General features: G+C 41.2%; 1 protein-coding gene across 3 annotated transcripts in view; it reads right to left on the reverse strand.

Moving 5' to 3' along the window:
- The window catches only part of LOC145981006 (activating transcription factor 3-like), a 139,994-nt gene that overhangs the window by 39,284 nt on the left and 86,906 nt on the right, over positions 1-13,804 (reverse strand). The window contains exon 1 of one of the 3 annotated variants that reach the window (XM_083114102.1): positions 3,767-3,834. The exons of the other annotated variants lie outside the window; for them this stretch is intronic. The gene's annotated coding sequence lies outside the window, so the exon portion shown is untranslated. Of the gene's footprint in view, positions 1-3,766; positions 3,835-13,804 lie in introns of those variants that run through there. 3 annotated transcript variants of the gene reach the window in all.

Raw genomic sequence — 13,804 nt, forward strand, 5'->3', positions numbered from 1 at the left:
AGGTGAAGCACAGGCTACAAGACACTAACACCACCTATTGACACCATTATGTACTTAATATACATTTCAGGAAAACATCAATTTATTTTACTTTCCTATCACTCAGTGTTGCCCTGGCACATTTAAAGTTTGAACTTAATCACATTACAAAACTTCTTGTTATTATTGCTTATAAGCTTTTCCTTATTTTGGCAGGTTGAGCACAAGCTACTTTCAGCACAATTATATATGTATTACATTTTTAATGGCTTTTAGTAAATTACTCAAGTCTCTACATTTAGGATATAATACCCCAGGGAGCTTCTTTGGCTTCCCTGCTTCTTCGGAGACCACGCTCTGGCACGCCCTTTTGGCCTTACTGCACTCGAAGGAAGAGGTACTTTAACCACTATATAAACTCAAGTCCTACATAAAGACATTCTTCCTTGTACCTTCGCTGTCCCACAAGCCTTTCTTTGGGATCTTAGTTCAATAACATTTACTTTTAGAAGTTCTGTTCTTGTTCTATAAGTTACTCTTTCTAAATGGAGTTGGTAACACATTATAGCAATAGTTCGTCTTCTGAAAATGGTCAACTAAATATTCATTTCCCGAATTAGTATCAAACTTCTAGGTTCCTGCTTGGATATATTTTGCGGTGTTTCCCTCTTTCTCTTTCTTTGGTGTTAACACTGGTTTTACACTATTGGGGTGAGCGTCAATTAACTTGAAACTTGCTCGGTCATGTGGCCAAATAACTCGGGTTTCACCTTCGAGACATCACTTTATGGCGCCAAAAATTCTTGCAACATTCCTGTTATTTATCTTTCGGGCCCCACGTTTGCATTATCGAGCCCCACGTTGGGCGCCAAATAACTTGTAACGTCCTGTTCAAGGGAGAAGAATGGGACCAATAGCTTAGTTACCTAAGTGTTACAAGTCTACCCATAATGCTAACCTTTTTCTCCAGCGGTGGCATGAGACTCTATTTACACTCAGGGTTCGGGTGTATGTTGCACTTAGAGGGCTATGACGTAGTTGACCAGTTAAGTTCATTGACAACTCAAAATTAATTAAAACATATAAAGGTTTATTTCATCACAAACTTAAGCAAGGAAGGAACTTAGACCCTTTTACAGTAGTTTTATACATCAAACTTATAGTTTCACAGTTTCGTAAATGATACCTAGTACTCTTGTTAGAAAAACAATCACAAAGGCTTTATAAACAAAGCATTTAAAAGATAAAGATTAGTGTAACCTTGGAAACTGCTTTTTGATTACATGTAGGAGTAACAGGCGGAAAACTAAGGAATAGATTCTAAGAAGCGAATTTCCCAGCATCGAGGAGACGGGGTTTCGCTATTACCATCCCCAACGTCGAGATGACGGGGTTTAAGAAAGAAAAAGGTCTGGTTACCTAAATATCTCTCGCCCGAAAGCGGAGTGGGTCCTCTCACACTAAAGTGGAGTAAATTTCTCTCACCAGAAGGTGGAGTGGGATAGCTTTTTCTCTCTCCTGTTAGGAGGAGTTTTCCTCTTGCCCGTAGGCAGAGCCCTACTTCTCTCGTCCGCAGACGGAGTCAAACTGAGATGCTAGCCCCGCTCTCGCCTTTATATTGGGTCGGCGACGCTAGCGTAAGCAAGTGGAAGAAATATAAACTATTAAAAGTATATTTTTAAGTAAGTTTACCAAATTAGAGGTGTAACCTGTTTTTAAATTGATACATTTCTAATTACATATTTATATCAGAAAGGTCACAAAAATAGAGGTGCGACTCGTACAAATTGTGACGAGACGGGTTCGTTACAATTTACTTCGTCAAAACAATATTCTGTAAAAGTATTGAACCGACCGCTTTTTTTTAAAAAATAAAAACTGTTATTCTTATTTGTTTACTGACAATACAGCTTCATTGTGAACATGGCACTAAAATATATATTTTTAAATTTTGCAATGAGTTTGTTGAACTTATTGCGAACCTACAAGGATCTAACATAGAGGAAGGATTTTTTTTTTTGTTTTAAGTCCACTGTGTGCTCAAATAGGCTAATCAAGACTCTAGTCTACAGACTCAGAGTTTAAAGGTGGATCCGAATCTCTGTATAATGTGTCTTCCCCGGATATCGAACTCGGAATCTCTTGATTACTAACATACTATTATACTCTTGTCCCTGGTAACTCTGGAGCAAGCGAACGAAACCAAGTCTCTGCACAAGAGTGACGCGATACCAATGAACACGTAAGAGGGAATAGGATTGCATGAAGGGGGAAAGCGACAGCAGTTACCAGCCTTCGCAGCAGCGTGTACTGTTTTGCTCTGCCCACTCGATTTCCCTTCCCCCCTTCTTTGCAGCGCAGCATTGCTCCACCGATTCCGTAGATAGATTATACATTATTTAAAATATACTTCAGTGAGTACTGAAAGAGTTTTACAACTTCAATTATAGGACTCCAATTCTGATTGCGTTTTCAGACATGAACTTACAAGTGCAAGGTTTAAAAATAGTATTTAAAAAAATCCGAGCTTGGTTATTCGGTGATATTTTCTCCTGCAGCCGGAAGGATGTGGTTTGGCCTTTCGGAGCCTCGCGAAAAAAACAACAACAAATAAAAAAACCTCCCGATATTTCTGGCATGGATGGATCGGCCCGTTTCATGGGAATTCCTACAGCCAATATTATGCTGCCCCGTAAATTTAGTTCGCGGGCTATTCCCAATGGGACTATTCATTGCCAAATTTTTGCTCCAGATGGCCGATATTTGTCTTTTAGCTGCTTTCGGAGTTACTGTTCGAATACACAAGAAGATTGCGTTACAGAAGCCCCGAAGGACGAGAATCGAATTGGTTGTAAAAATAGCAATGTGTTGTGTACGATAAACGTGTTGCGCCGTGGCAGTAGGGCTTTATACATTCTCGATCTCGCCCATAGCGACGATGATGGGATCAGCACCACGGTCTGGTCACCGAGAGCGAGACGCTGCCTATGTAAGTGGTGAAGAACAGATAAGTTAGCTAACGAAGGAATAGCGAGAACAGAGAATGAGGCAACAATAATCAGTAAAATGGCGACGGAATCGAGACTGCTCGTCTCGTGTCATAGTGGTTCGGATCCAACTCTAAACTGAAGGTCCAGTCCCGATTAGCCTTACTGTGCATAAAGTGGACTTAAAACACTAAGTCAATCAATCAATCAGAAAGACAAACAACGTTTTTGTGTGCGTGTGTTTGACGCTTCGTTTGGATGCTATACAAACCCTCGTAAAAGATAATTCCGAATGCAACCACGCTACACAGATTCACAGCGGGGGCGTACCAGTCACGTCGCCTTGTAAACAAGGGTCCAGGGTGGAAGTACACATTGGTTTCGGTCCCACTTCAAGTCCAGTCCCGATTAGCCTTGCTGTGTATATAATGAACTTAAAATCAAACTCAAAAGTTCATAATAACGATAACAAAGCAGTTACCTCTTTATGCACAGATAGGGTAATCGAGACTGGGCCTACAGTTTGAAGTGGGACATGAATCGCTGCGATACACCTCCACCGGGGTATCGAACGGATTAACTGTGGAAAATATATTTATTACTTTGTATTCATAATCAGTGTTACGTGGAATAAAGTTAATTTGATTGGGGAAGGGCGGATTTTCAAATATGGTACGGTTTACAAAGAGTGTCTCGGACACTTAAGTCTCGTCTCGTCTCAATTTCACAGATGTATCGTTTTCCTCTCGCTTTTTTAAAGCTCGTCTCGTTACCCCCACCCCGCAACAGACTTTACTTACCTGTAGCGATCCATCACCCGCGGCGAACATCTCGACGTCCGTAGATAACCGAGTCCGCCGGAGACCATGCCATAGGCCACTTTGCGGCAACCTTTTCGAAGGAGGTTGGCAGATCTCGAAGGAGAGCTCGTGACTTGAAACGGTTGTGAAATCCCCCGAACCTTTCTGCGTCAGCGGAATTTAATGAATTGCTCGAAACGAACCAAGCACGCGACTGGCAGAAATCGGTCGAGAGGTGCACGGCGCGGGAGATCTTCGAAACAATAACCATTGGAGATTCTCCCGTCGGGTCAACAAGCTCTGACGATGATAAATCCTAGCCAGGTACTCGTAAATCAACGACGGTGATGATTGATGACAGATACACGGAATGTTAATTGTGTAATGCCGGCGGAGTGGTTAGCATAAGACGTCAGAGGTACCGAGTTCGAATCGCGGCCTCGGCATGGCTGTTCTTTCAGAGTGTCCATTCTTCAATTTCATCATATCACTCCTCATTGTCGCGATCAGCCAAAGGTGGCACAACATCTACATAAAATAATCTGTGAAAATGAACCTTCTAGTCTGGGTAAATTTGATTCTTATTTCATGTGGGGCAACAATTCCAGTTAAATATTCACTATCCAAAGCTTTGTGTCGAAGTACACAGTGGTTCAGATTCCACCTTAAAATGTAGGTCCAGTCCCGATTAGCCTCTCTCTATATATAAAGTGGACTAAGGAAAAACTCAATTCGCCTCTTTCTCTGTTTGGTTAATAAACCTTTTCCTGCTTCCACAAAAATAGGCAATAATTAGGCTGGAGAGTTCAATGAACTAACCGATCACTTCCACGTGGTACACCCTGGACGACATTTTGCAGACTATCGAGGCTCTGGTGTCTGGAATAACAAACGGTATATTCCTCTTTGGGGCTTGAGTCGTGGCCTGTTTATTCATTCTCATCGTCGCGATTAACCAAAAAGGGGAAGAAAGGCGACGTAAAATAAGCAATCAATTGTCTTCGCTCTATCTTCTTCTTTCTTTTTTTCGTGCGATTTTGTTCTCTTTGCTACTCTCTCCTCATGTACAATGGCGTCCGGAAGGGGGGGAGGGGGAAAATGAATGTGTACCTAAACATTATATATTTCACACTTAATTTCATTTCAATCACAGTAATTTATGTTAATTATTATAAATTCGTTCAAGAAACATGATAATTTCAGACTGAAATAGTTTTTTGAGAGGGCATCACTATTTTGGAGGAAAATATGTCCTTTGCCCCCCCCCCCTGGAAAAAATTACCTTGCTTGCCCCTCCCTGGAAAAAATCCTGCGAACGTCCATGCTCATGTAGTACATTTCCCCCTCTCTCTTACTCTGTTTTTCTCTCTCTCTCCTTCTCTATCTTTGTCCAATTCTCTCTCTTTCTCTCACTCATACTACAGGGTGAGGCAAAAGTCCGGCACCACCCTTTTAATTTGAAAACGACTTGACGGAGGGCGATGAAATTTCGATATGGATAATTGGGGTGGTGTGGGGACACACCAGATGGGGCTAGTGTGTATCATGGCGGCCATCTTGAAAGCCACCGTCTTGGAATTACATCCAGATTTTCAAATGGGAATGGGGTCATGTAGCATATCATTTAACATGTGCGTTTTCTCAGAAATGAGAATATGCAGTTATTTTTCCCCTAACTTTATGTGAGGATATTTTCACAGTATATTTCCCTCTCCCTCTCTCTCCTTTGGAGCCTCTCTTTTTCTCTCTCTTTACTTGTTCTTTCTCTAAGCTGGTTTTCACTTTTCTGTTATTCTCCTATGGCGTTTTTCTACTAATCTTAAACAAAAGAGTTAGAAAGTATGGATTATGATAACAAAACTTTGGATATCAAATCTAAATTTGAAAATCTTACTTCGGATCCAAGTTTCCATCCTACTATATAAAAAAATAGATTCATATTCGTATAGAAACTCCAGTCTGTAGTCTCAACCCCACGAAAAAACCTCCGTGGTTGGTTGTAAACTGTTCGGTTTCAGCATTCACAGACTGTCGGACCGGTTGAAGCAGTGATACACAACAGGGCATATATTCCTACTCAGATGAGGGCATGACAAGCGAGGCACATATTTGCGTTTCCCTGGTCTCAAAGTGGCGGCCGACCTCCTGGAATAACCTAATCCAGCGCTTGATTTACTGGCAAGAACCGGAAAGGAGGGCGTGGCCGTCACAGGCATTCTTCTTCCATTGAACTAATAAATGGCATAATGCTCCAGCTGTCACTGAGCCGCTGCAATCCATCTGATCTTAATGGGGACGATATTCTGGTATATGTTATGACGGTTTAATGGCACCAGGTAATTGAAATCATAAGTAAAATTAGGTAAGGCTACTGCTGTGCTTCTCTCAGTGTTATTCCCTTGTTCTCACACTTCTGTTTGCAGCATTAATCAAGTATAGCCAAACGGTACTGACAATTACACGCAAAAAACTGTTATCTTACTTAAAACTTGACAGACATCATATGAAACATGTTGGTGACAGTTTCAAGTACACTTTATACTCAGATAAGCTAAAGTGGAATCCGAACTACTGAGTTGATTTGATCTTTTCTCCACTCTTGGCTATTCGCAAAGATGAGTGATGAATGGAGACTCACAAAAAACACCCCCAGAGCGGGATTCGAACCCAGGACCTCTGGTGTCCTAGGGCGAAGTTATACCCACTTTCGGAATTATGGAGCAAGAATCACACAAATCTAGAGGGACAATGAGAAATTGGAAATGATAGAAAGATGATGATATGCTTTATTTTACTTCCCTTTTCTGCCACTTGGCTAATTGCGGCGATGAGGATGAGTGATGATATGATAAAAGTGATACATGGGTATTTTCAAAGAAAACCGATGCATAGAGCGGGATTCGAACCCGGGACCCCTGGCGTTGATGTGCTGCGCTAACATCTCAGCTACGGATGTCGGCTACATGTAAAGGTAGAAGATTATTACGATCTCCTCATTTAACCCTTTAGTAACGCAATACCTCAGCGTATCAAACAAGAAGCAACCAAACGATCGAAATTTTCTTGGTAACCAGCCATCACGGAGGGAAGGTTTGGTAATGAACAGACCCATTGTTGCAGCAGCTGACGGACGAGCGTCTGACAACAATGTAATTGAGGGTGGAAGACAAATGTCGGGTGTTCTTCGTAATGGACCGGAAGTCGGCCTCCGCCTCGCTTCCAGAGGTCTACTCCTCCCAGGTAGCTGTTCCAGCAACCCTGTCTGCCACCGAGGACGCATCAGTCATGTAATACTGTGGATCGTCCGAATGGGCACTGCTCTTAAGAAAAAAATGGGCGTATGCAAGAGTATGAAATTCTCCCCATGTTGCAAGTGGAAGCATTTTTTTATGTTGATTAATAAGCTAGATGTTTGAAAAATATGATGAACAAGAATTTTTCAACTTCAACATCAAGTTACAGCTAATGAAATGGTAGTTTCGACTTTTCCACTTGCCAAACACATCTTCAAACTACCCTCTTTCCGTTTATATATTTTTCTATGTCATTGGAAGTTTGATAATCCCAAGAGAACAAATCAAATAATACTCCCATAAGCGAAATGCATTTTCTCCTTGTCTCATACGGCAATCCTGGCAGTGTTGCCAAACCTGATGCACATAAAAGAGCTAAATTTCATCTTAAATGGAGTTAAAACTGACTTTCAAGGAGCTAGATCTACGAATGCTGGATAAAGTGCCTCCTAAGGTGATTTTATTTGTCAAAGAGGTGAGAGCGCTGCTATTACCGTTAGCTTTAAAGTGATGACAATTTATTCTTAGTTTTCATTGCCTAGATCCGGCGGCATCACGCATCTCAATAATCCGCCGATGGTCATGTGAAAGCGAAAATGAAGGTTTCCCGGATAACAATATTTTGTCATTCACGTTAAGGCCATCTCCTACTCAGGCGAAAAGTTTGAGCATTTTCCATGTAAGCTTATGGGAGTAACTTTGGTCAGGATTATCTCAAGAACCAGTCGACAGAAAAGTTTCAAATTTTAACTGAACACTGAGAAATGATGTTTCTAGAGAAACACGGCGCTTTAAAAGTAGCTGGAGATGTAAGAGGGGGTGGGGCGACGCAGCCAATATAACAATATCACGTCACGTGCAAAATGCATATTCATGGCAAAAGTTGGTCTATGTGGGCTGAAACCAGTGATGGCATCATAGTGGGGCAGGGAGGGCGGGCTCTCCACTTTACAGCCAAACGAGTGCACGAAAGAGCCAGATCTGGCTCCAAGAGAGCTAAGTTGGCAACACTGCCGCGGAGGGAAGAGCCAACGTGAGACTCTGGTTCTACTTAAACATATGAAGCAGATATCTACCAGATTATTTTACGAACAAGTCATGCATTTTGTTTGCTGTAATTTCAAAATTGGAGCCGCGTTGGTCTAGGCGGTATGGCGTCTGACTGCCACGCTGGAGACCCCGGTTCGATTCCTGGCGTGGGCAATTTCCTGTCGTATCCCTGCATAAAGCGGTTCTAGGTCTAACCCAGCCTCAAATACATGGACACTTGGTGGCAACCCAGCGGAGCAAAGGGCGGCACGAGCGTTGAGATTATCATATCACCTTCAAAATATCCGAGATCAAGAATGTGTGAGGCCCTACCCTCACATTCCCCCTATATGTGCCTTCTCGGTGCAAAGTGCACGGGGAACTTCACCTTTTCTTTAATTGCAAAATTAACCCAGTAACGTCAACTGTGAATGCTCCGTGTCGTGTATTGACCTTCCTGAGCAGCATGTAGTAGGTTGGTTGGTGTATGTTCTTAGTACAGAGTGTACCAAAAAAAGTAAACCCATTTGTTGTATATATGATGAAACAACCTTATGAGGTACAACAAAAATGAGATATCTGTGGGAATACAGCAATTAGTTTATAAGAGATGAGTAGTTGTTACAATGTGGTTTCAAAATACATATACAATGGTTGTTCATTGTTAAATAATGCGCTTGCTTTGCATTGTAATGAAAATTAATGAGATTAGCATCAAATTGTTGAAAATACATGTAATAAATAGCATTATTGTAATTACTTCAAAACATTATTCGTAAGTTGTAATTTTGTAGCGATCTTTCATTTGAAAAGGGGTTACATGGTATAACATGAGATCGTAGCTTGAACGGCGGCACACAATATTTTCTGATTACAATAAAATTGGATACTTCACAGTTCGTTACGAAAGTAACAATATTATAATGCAGGACAGCTGAAATATTATAATCAAGAAGACTTAGATGGCAGGCTATGTGGCACGAATGGGAGAGGAAAGAAGAGTTTACAGGATTCTTGTTTGGAAACCTGCTGGGAAGATACCAGTAGGTAGGCAAAGACGAAGATGCAGGGGTAACGTTGAGATCGACCTAATGGAAATCGATAGGGATGGAGATGATTGGATTGATCTTGCCCAGGATAGGAAAAGATGGAAGGCTTGTGTTGCTGCAGCCGTAAACCTTCGGGTTTCAGAAGGCTAGAGAGTTAGGTCAGTTGAAGTACATGCCACTTTATCTGAGCAGAAGTGTTCAAGAACAAGACGCACGTCTGAATACACATGGATAGAGGAGACAATTTCACTCCACGAGTTCCTCGCAGGATGAGAATGTGTGTGTGGATGGGAGTTGAAAAACAAACCACACTCAGAGTACCCAATCATTTTCCGAGCACATAATTACACAGGTGAACTAAGCAACACATGATGTATGACTGGTCGTGAGTTTCGAGGCATGATCTTAGAAACCCAAGAGGAGTATTATTACGGCATCGCCTTTCCCCCTCCCTCCCCCGTTTTGCAGTACTCTCTCCAATATTACTTTCTCTGGAGTCTGGAGAAGATGGCAACCTCGATGTATGATCGAGTGCTTAAATGTGAATAACGTCGAGTATGTTGAGAGTGTGCAGTCTTTAGGTCTCAGTACACTCTCGCTACTATCACTCCTCAACTGCCTTCTCTGTATTCATTTTTTTCTCTTTCTCGATATTCGTCGCTTTCTCTCTTTCCTTTTATATTTTCTTGACTTGCCTTACTCTGCGGTGCTACAGCGCTTGAACAGTCCTGACCTTCAGAGTCCATTCGATTCGTATTCACTCTTCTGTCCTCTTCGTCTTCATCCCAGGTGTGTCTGCTTTCTTCATCAGCCATTTTCTGGGCAGTCAATTCATCCTTCTTCCATTTTGCCATCCACAACCCCCTTCTCTTGTCTTCATGCTTCGCTCACGTCTTCCTTTATTTTGTGTTTCGTTCTGTCTTTTACTATCTCGACCTTCCTCTTCTTGTCTTTTTCTTCTGTCTTTCACAACATCGCTTAATCTTTCTTTTATCATTCGCTTCCAAACAATATATTTTCTTCTTTCATCTAGTTTTCTTCTCGCTTCACTACCTTATCTTCTTTTTTTTATCTTTCTTACTGTCATTCTCTTAATCTCCTTCTTCTTGCCCCTTTTTCTTTCTTCCTTCTCTATCGTTCCGCTCCTTTTCTTGTCCTCCCTCCCTCCCTTACTCTCCTAATCTTTCCTTTGTCTTTCGCTCCACTACCAACCTATTGCGAGGCCCCTTCATCTTTCTTCTTCCATGTTGCTACACACAACACCTTCCCACTTTTCTTCTCCCTTCACTCTATGTTAGTTGCCCTATTGCTTGTTATTCGTTCTGTCTCTTTCTCTCTTGATCTTCCCCTTCTTGTCTTTCTCTCTCTCTCTGTCTCTTTCAGATACACATCCTCTCTCTCTCTCTGTGCGTCTCCCTTCTTCTCTCTTTTTCACTCTCTATCTTTGCCTACATTTTTCTTCCATTCTCTCTTTCTTCTTTCCTCTGTCTGTCCTTCTCTCATCCTTCCGTTTTCTCTGCAGACAAATTGAAGTGGGCAGTTCTTCCTGCCAAGAGAAAGGGACGTACCTCAGTTTTCATGATTTTCTGAACTGTTCAGAAGAGCAAGTTTTTTTTTCTGAATGTCTTTCTGAGTTACGTCGACATTGGTGGACATTTATCTTCATAACCGCTCTGAGATATACTCCACAAGCCAGTTTATAGATGCCAGCACGAGGAACGGCCGGGTGGACACAATCCACCCTTTGTCTCGTACATATTGAAACCTCATGTGGTTCCCCCTAGTCAAGTTTCACTGCGTATAGAACAGATAACAACGATAAAGACAACGCACCCTGCATGATAACGCTCATCACTCATCTTTATTTATGTACCTCCTAATCGCATGTTTGCTTTTGAATTTTTAAAAGCAACTTCCTTCTTAAATATATTTACCTACTGCCTGATAAGAATGGAGATAAAGAAGAACTTGCAGTACACGACGCTCACATCTTCTTCGCTAATTTATCATTTCCACCTCAATTGGTAGCATACTAGGCTGGTCTGCGTCAGTGATACACGGTTATCTTCTAGGTTACATCGCAAAGACATACATTTTTTTTTCCGGAAATCTTTTCCAGTCTGAATCCATAAAACAAATCCTTCAATTGCTTACAGTTTTTGTCACAAGATGTCACTCTGTATGGAAGTTGTTGAAATAAGCAATTTCTGAGACATGGTCATTTCTAAAAGGGCCAATCGGCAACGAAAATAGTGCAGTATTTAACTTAACAGTAAACAGCTTTGCGACAGGTTTAGATTAGCGAGTATTATCCTTTCCTTGTTTCATCTGTTTTAATATTCTCGTTAGTACAATATATTTTGCTATCATTTTAGGCCACAACGGAGCCTTCACTGCTGGGAACGTGTTGTTGCAGATGTAATTCGAGACCTGGGAGACAGGTAAGCAATTTCTTTCACTTGTGTTGAGTAATCGCATTCTTCATGCATTTTCAATGTGTCTCCAAGTCCCTTAACGCTATACTGTTCGGTTCTTCGCTGTTCTTTTGTCTGCGACGAGCTTAAATTTTTCTTAATTTTGGGAAAGTTGTTCGGTTTCAAACTGATTTTGACACAACGCATTGCACAGAAGCCAGTATTTCAGGATCTGGTGTCCCACTTTTTTTTTTTGCCTATGACTGTACATTCAGTGCCTAATTACAATAATAAAAAAAGTCGCTTATTTTATCTTTAACCTAATCTAAGATTCAATTTCCTCACCGAATCGTGGTAGTTTAAAGCCATTCAACCTTTGTTCTGCTGTGTGGATTCTTCGATTAAGCGAAGTGCAAAATCTGAACGATCTGATTTGTTATTCAATACTCCAGTGCTAGAATTGCTTCAGTTAGTTCAAACGAAAGCTGGAATGGTACATTTAACGGGTCACGGTCAATTGAGGGAGAATGGGGAGGGAGAAAGAGAGAGAGAGAGATTTCTCGTAGGAGTGCCCAAAAAATACGGATTTCAAACTATTCGACATCCGTTTCGGAAGAGAGAGAGAGAGAGAGAGAGAGAGAGAGAGGAGGGAGAGAGAGGAGGGAGGGGGGAGGAAGTGGGAACACAGAGAGAGAAGATAGAGAGAAGAAAGAGAGAGAGAGAGAGAGAAAGGGAGAGGGGGAGAGAGAGCGGGGTAGGTAGGAAGAAGGGGGGAGAGAGAGAGAGAGAGAGAGCAAGCAGAGAGAGAGAGCTTCTCTCTTTCTCTCTCTAGAGAGAGAGAAAGAGGGAGACGGCCTCCCCATTTCCCTTTTTCTTCTTCTTTTCCCTCTCTTCTCTCTCTCTCTTCTTCTTTCTTCTTTCTCTCTCTCTCTTCTTTCTTTCCTTTCTCTCTCTCTCCTCTCTGGGGAGAGAGAGAGAAAGAGAGAGAGAGAAGTCTCCTCTCTTTCCCTTCTTCCTCCTCTTTCTTCTTTTCTCCCTCTCTCTCTCTCTCCTTGAAAGAAAGAAAGAAGGAAATAAAGAGAGAAGAGAGAGAGCAGAGGAGAAATATGTATATATATATATATATATATATATATATATATATATATATATATATAGAGAGAGAGAGAGAGAGAGAGAGAGAGAGAGAGAGAGAGAGAGATCTTCTTCTCTATTTCTTTCTTACACTTCTCTCTCTCTCTCTCTCTCTCTCTCTCTCTCTCTCCTCCACTTTTCTTTCCTCTCCCCTCTCTCTCTCTCTCTCTCTCTCTCTTTCTCTTTCAGAGAAAGAGAGAGAGAGAGAGAAGAAAGAGGAGAGAGAGAGAGAGAAAGAGAAATCGAAACTAATAATTCAGATATCCGGATAGTACAGATTTTGATGAAGGATTTATAGAAAATCCGTACAGTGAAATAGGAACATGACGAATAAAAGAATATGTGGATAAACCGTAACAGGGTTAAACGTTAAAACTGTCCTGATAATGCACACATTCGGATATCAATACATTTCAGATAATAAGAATATTCGGATTAATCCGCATGTCCCTGCTTTCTCTCTTCTCTCTCTCTGGAGCCGCAATGGCCTAGTCAGTAGGTCGTCTGACTGGTTGTATCCAGATTCCAAACAGGCAAAAATTCCTCCAGGTTCCGTACATATCAAGAATCACCCCCCGATGTACGAGTCCCGATTCCGAACATGTGTGACTCAGCAGGTGAATCGCCAGAGATGCCCCCCGAAACCATATAATAAATTAAATGAATTTAAGATTCCGAGTCGATTAGTAATTTTGTTTCTGGAATTCGTACGGCACTTGAACATCGCCCGTTATTCTTGTTATAAAACTAATTATTATTATTACTAAAGCTATAATAATTTTTAATTATTTATTTTATGAAAAATATGTAAATAGAATGTAATTAGTGTTACTAAACGCTATGCATATGATTTTGTTAATTACTGTAAAGTATGTAATGTATGAAACGATAGCGTTTATAATATTGAATATAAGATTTTATGGTTTATGAAATGCTATGAATGGTGGTAATGAGTGTAGGTAAGAGTCCAGTTACGATTTTGGACGGTCCTGGTACTCGATCCCACGATATGTATTGGTAGAGGCACATATTTTTGGTAAATAAAAAAGCAAAATTTCGGTACAAAAAACTGAGTCAATTTCGGGTTCAAAAGCGGTAAATAAAATAAAATATCGGTGT

This window comes from Lepisma saccharinum, chromosome 28, assembly GCF_977018435.1.
Source record: "Lepisma saccharinum chromosome 28, izLepSacc3.1, whole genome shotgun sequence".
In the NCBI taxonomy this organism is placed as follows: Eukaryota; Metazoa; Arthropoda; class Insecta; order Zygentoma; family Lepismatidae; genus Lepisma; species Lepisma saccharinum.